This window comes from Ammospiza caudacuta, chromosome 11 (genome assembly GCF_027887145.1).
Source record: "Ammospiza caudacuta isolate bAmmCau1 chromosome 11, bAmmCau1.pri, whole genome shotgun sequence".
Taxonomy (NCBI): Eukaryota; Metazoa; Chordata; class Aves; order Passeriformes; family Passerellidae; genus Ammospiza; species Ammospiza caudacuta.
In genome coordinates this window covers 16026924-16032754 of record NC_080603.1, presented here as the reverse complement: position 1 = coordinate 16032754, position 5831 = coordinate 16026924, and positions in this window count along the sequence as shown.

Below are 5831 nucleotides of genomic sequence, written 5' to 3'. Positions count from 1 at the left end.
CAGAGCATGAACCCAGCTGTGAGGGAATGTGGGCAGGTGTACAGCCCCTTCCTAATCCCCTGGCCGTGCACCTGGGTTCCCGTGGTACACTTTGAACATGTGCCTCAGATCTTCATTTCGGGACATGAGAACTGCTTCTCCTCTGAGCATGTTTTATGGGTTTTCCTAAAGCAGCCTAAAAATCTCCTAATCCTCCCTTTCTGCCACATATTTCCTGCTGGTTGCACTTGTGAGCCCTCGTGCACATTTTGTCACAAGAGAAGGTGTGTTTGCTGTTGCAGTGAAATTGCTGCTGCCAGCTGACACCAGAGGGGTGTGACAGAGCCACTGCTGGCCCCAGCTGCTGGTGCCTGCACCATTTGGGCGTGAGGATCCACACAAGGGATGCAACAACTCACCTCTGCTGGCTGCAAGCATCTATCAGTGCCAAGCACTACAAACCTCTCAGGGGAGAAAGAGAAGGGGAGATCTCTCCCCTTTCAAACCCTCTCCTGTTACTAATGGGGACAGGTCACAGCCATGGGAATAAGGCACGAGGCATTGATTCATTGAGCTTTTCCTTGTAATGCTGTAGATCTTCATTAATGCTCCCAGTTGTGCTTTCTGCTGTTCCCAGTGGGGCCACTTAATGGCATAAAGAGCTTAACAAGGAGAAGCTGTGGTCACAGCTGAGGAGAAGGGGCTGGTTTACTGCTGCCAAGGCTTGTGCTGTTTATCACATGCAGCATCAGCCTCTAAATATTTCTTACCATTGGGACTGAGACAATCACTTTGCAGAGAAGGTTATCCAGTAAATCTGGCAGGGCAGAAAAAAGAGACCAAGAAGGGAGCCTCTCTTGTAACAGCACTGGTCTCTGAAAGCTTTTGGCAGGTATCTGGAGAGAAAGGGCTGTTTCCTGTCATAAACTGTGACTGTGTATTGGCTATGGATATGAGGTCTTATGAGCCATGCAGTGGGGTTTCTACTGCTGTGTTTTCTTACCTGTTCCACTATCTCTCCTTGGGGAATCCCAGAGCTCCAGGCAAGAAGCTTCACAGAATCATAGAATCTGCTGAGCTGGAAGGGATCTGCAAGAATCAAGTCCAACTCCTGCTCCTGTCCCTGCTCAGCACCATCCCCAAGGGTCACACCATGTGCCTGAGAGCATTGCCCAAACTCTTCTGGAGCCCTGCCAGGCTGGTGCTGTGACCCCTTCCCTGGGGAGCCTGTTCCAGCCCAAGCACCCTCTGGGGACAGAACCTTTTCCTAACATCCAACCTAAACCTCCCCTGGCACAGCTTCAGGCCGCTCCCTCAGGTGCTGTCAGTGTCAGCACAGGGAGGAGATCAGGGCCTGCCCCTCCTCTTCCCCTCAGGAGGAAGCTGTGGCTGCAGAGGCCTCCCTCGGCCTCCTCCAGGCTGAGCAGGCCCAGTGCCCTCAGCTGCTCCTCACACGGTTTCCCCTCAGCTCCTTCACCATTCACAGCCCTCCTTTGGAGGCTCTCTAATGGTTTGGTGTCTTTCTTACATTGTGATGCCCAAAGCTGCCCCAGCACTCGAGGTGAGGCTGCCCCAGAGCAGAGCAGAGCAGGACAATCCAATCCCCTCCCTTGCCCAGCTGGCCATGCTGTGCCTGAGGCGTCCCAGGACAGGGTTGGCCCTCCTGGCTGCCAGGGCACTGCTGACTGACATTCCACTTTCCAATGATCAGGACCCCCAGGTCCCTTTCTGTGGCACTGCTCTCCAGCCTCTCATTCCCCAGTCTGTCCCTACACCCAGGCTGTGCCATGCAGAACCCACCACTTTCCCCTGTTGAGCTGCACATGGTTGGTGATTGCCCAGCCCTCTGATTTGTTGAGGTCTCTCTGCAGGGCTCCCTGCCTTTGAGGGAGTCAATAGCTCCTCCCAATTTTGTACTGTCTATGAGCTGTTCAGCATCCCTCCCAGTGCTATGTCCAAGTCATTTATGAAGATGTTGAAGAGCACATCATCTGCTGATGCTGGGCCCAGAGCTGTGGAGCTGAGAAAGCCCAGAGCTCTGGGAAGAAGAAGCAAGCAGAGGGAGGAATCTCATATATCTGTCAGAGAAAGGAGCCACAGAGAAGGGAAGGCACCACTGCAGGATGTTCCTAGTGAAACCATCAGGTGCAAATATACTGCAATTTATCTTTTCTACTTGTTGAAGCCATACCAAAGTACATATTACTGGCAAGCATACTTGAAATGTAACTGTACAAATGTGCCTTAGAAATAGACTTCCCCTTATTTATCTCAACTGCCTTAGCTCCTGCCTTCCCAGCACTTAATGCATTTGCTAAGCATTAATCTTTCCATGGTATTTCAGCTGGACAAGTTTACTTTGCAGCTGGAGTTTGGACAGGCAGATTAGACTCAAGTAAGTTATGATAGTTCCAGATCTAGAAGTCTTTACACTTCAGTGGGAGAAAGTTGTGTGAAGCCACGGCTCAGGTGGGCACATCAGGGTCTTTCCTCCAGCTGTCCACCCAAAGTCCCCACGGGGAGAGCTTGTTGAGCCTTTGCCATTATTTGGGATGCCTTCACTAAGATATTGGTGTGCAGGAGGACAAATCTGCAGCCAGGGAAGCCATGGGGTGCTGAGAACTTGTTAAACCCAGCTATAAGCCCAGTTTTCATCTTGGTGTGAATTGATGCTCAACATTTATTGCAGAGCAGGTGTTAATGGAAGGTCACCTAAGACTTCTCTGCAGCATAATTGTGGGGCTATTTCAAGCTTTCTCATTTGGTTTTAATGCAGATCAGTGTCATAAATTGTCAAGAATCATGAAGTAAGAGTGTCTGCAATGCTGCTGGATCACCTGCCTTCCAAAACTGCTTTTTGCATACCAAATTTAGAAATTCATCACCTGAGATCCAAGCTTCCAAGCATTTGGAATGCTTTCCAACATGGAAAGCATTACCAGAGGCTAAAGACTGGATCATGCCAGAAGCACAAAACGCATGCAGATGGAGCTGCTGCTGGCTCTGCAGTGGATGACCCTGCGTGGGCTGATTTTCCCCAAATGACATTTGGAGGTTTTCTCATGCTTGTTCCCATTAGTCCTCCAGTCTCTGCTCTCAGGCTCAAATCTCTGTATGCACAAACTGGGGCATTGTGCTCATCCAGTTTGGGGCATAACTAAATTCTCATTCATTTCTACCCCACATAGAGCAGACCTGTCTCTGTGACTTGAGTTAAAGGATCTTTGGCAAGATTGGCTTTAATATCCTCTGCAGGATCAAGCTCTCATTTCAATGAGTCCCACTTTCCTCCACCAATTCATACTTTCTAATAGCTTTCTTTGCTTTCTCACCTTTTTTTTGCCCACAATTTAAAGACACTTCATTTAATTTCAAGAACACTTTTTTTTAATGAGAAGTTGGTGATTATTAATTTGATAAAAACTGGAACTCTGACCTATGCTTTTCATCATAGCTTTCAGGTATGACATCAGATAACTTTTGTACCCTGGGATTTGCTGTGGGGACAAAAGCTCTCCCCTCAGCAGCAGGCTGGTGATTTACATTGTTGACAGGCATGTGTGTTGCAGCACTTCACACCATCCCTCTGCTGCATCCCTTCTGTGCTGGGCATCCACTGGTTGCTCTCCTTCCATTCAGGTTGCTGTGCTCTTGTTGCTTAAATAAGTTTTACTGCAAGGAGCAAAAGTAAGTTGAAGGAGAATTGTTTTTAAAACCAAGACTAACCTCTAGACTTGGTGGTGTGCCTGAAACAGGGATTCCCTTTGCTGGGGAAGCCATAACTTTTCCGGGTTGGTGTTGCTATAGAGATGGTGTCCGATCTCTGTCTGTTAATATTGCCCCTTTGGAAGGGCCCTGAATAGGCACTGAGGTAGGTAAATTTATGCAGTGACACCGAGCGGGTGATTTTATTCTGACAAATTCCTGCACCGTTTGTTTCCAGGCTTGTCTGAGGGCTGGGACGCAGTGTTGGGCTTTTTGTCCCACGTGCTGCCCTCGCAGGGACGGAGTTAATGGAAGCCTTGTTCGGAGCCGCTGGGGCAGAAAGTTTTTTGCTGAGAGAGACAAAAGCTGAACGAGCCACCTCAGAGGTTGCTTTGGGAAGGCCATGTCTTGTGGGCTCTCAAAGGAAACAGGAGATAACGCTTGGCCCAGGAGTCTCATGGAGAATTTGCAAGCACCCTCCTCTCTGCCCCGCCGCCTTGTGCTTCCACATCTGCCTCCTGCAGCATCTTTCCAAGGGTGGCAGGGAGGGGGCTTCTCCAGAAAACACTAATTAGAGTTGTTTTTTCACAGCCTGGCAAGAGAATAATTACCAGCATTGTGAGGCATGGCCCAGAGCTGCTGTTGGAGTGGGATGGCTGTGATGGGGCCAGCAGCAATGGGAAAGGACACAGCATGCCTGTACCTGACTGTGGACCTGTGCAGGCTGGTCCCAGCACAACAGAGCTGTTTGGGTCCCCATTCCTGCTCAGTTGTCATTGTACCAGCCAATACAACAGGAAGTTGAGCTGGGACTGAAAAAGCACCATCTAGGCTGCCAGCACCAGAGCTGTGTGTCAGCAGCTCTCGGTGGTTTGCTTTGAGGGTCTGGCTGTTTGAGTATTTTCTGGGTACTCGTGTGTTCTCAGGAGGACTCCAGCTCCTGGAGTCACTTGGTTATGGCACACCACCAGCTGCACTTCATGGAAATAATTTCATGGGTCCAGGAAACACTGCTCACCATGAAAGCTCTGAGGTGAGCACTGAAGGTAGCCTGGGATCCCATCATGCAGAGACAGGATCTCCACTGAGCTCCTCCTAACCAGACCAAGCTCAAGACCCAGATTCAGCATCACATCACCTGAATGGGACTGGGAGCACAGCACACAAGGGGCATCAGGGCACCTGAATAATCCTCAAGGATAGTGGCAAGCTGTTCTGGTGCAGATGACCTCCAAGACAGGACTGGGTAAAGCACTTAACTCTAAGTCAGGCTGGTAGTGCTCCATGGCTCTTGCTCTGCTCTCTGGGGATAGCAACATCTTAGAAAAAGGGAAATGCATTCAGCATAAATTTATCAAAGAGCACAGGATCTTTAGAACTAAGCAAAGCTTTATCATTAAAATATGGTCTTTCGATTCTACAAATTTATAAGGGAGGGAAATAATTGCTAATTAATAAATTATTGAATTTAGTCTGTTTCTGCTGTTTAAGTGTCTAAGTTTTTCAGATGTACTTTGTAACTTTTTGTGTTATTTGATGGCCTGCCTGGAAGGGACAGTGTTTTCTGGTGAGTGGAATGTGAAATAACTGTTCTTTCAAAGTTCTGCTCTTTAGCCATATAGATGATCATATGGCTATTCCTCTTACTGGAACTGAGTGTCTCTTGTAGTACAAATAACCAGATCAATCCAGTTGGATGTTGGCATTTTTGATGCAACATATTTGAATATTATGTCAGTTGCAATATTGATGCAGAGATTATTAATCAAAGGCAGCCCATGGGCTCTGATCAATAGAAGGCACCAGGCTGCTGGGTGTCTTGCGTTTTTTGTTTTGGGTTTGGTTTTTTTTGGGGGGGGGGGGTGTTATGAGTTTTTTGGTTGGTTTCGTTTTATTTTGCTTTCCAAGAATAATTTTTTTTTTTGCTCCATCCTTTTCTCCCATGCAAAGCTGCCATTTCAGAGCTGCTTTTTTACAGAGAGAGGTACTAGCCCTTCAAAGAGATGAGCACAAAACTAGTTGCATTGACACAGAAAATCAGGGTTAACTTCATAGGAGAGTGAGGATGCTTAAACATGTGCTGGAGTGTACAAGATGCTTTTAGGCCTGTCAGGAAGAGCAGCACTATGGATAAAGCAGGGCTCTCA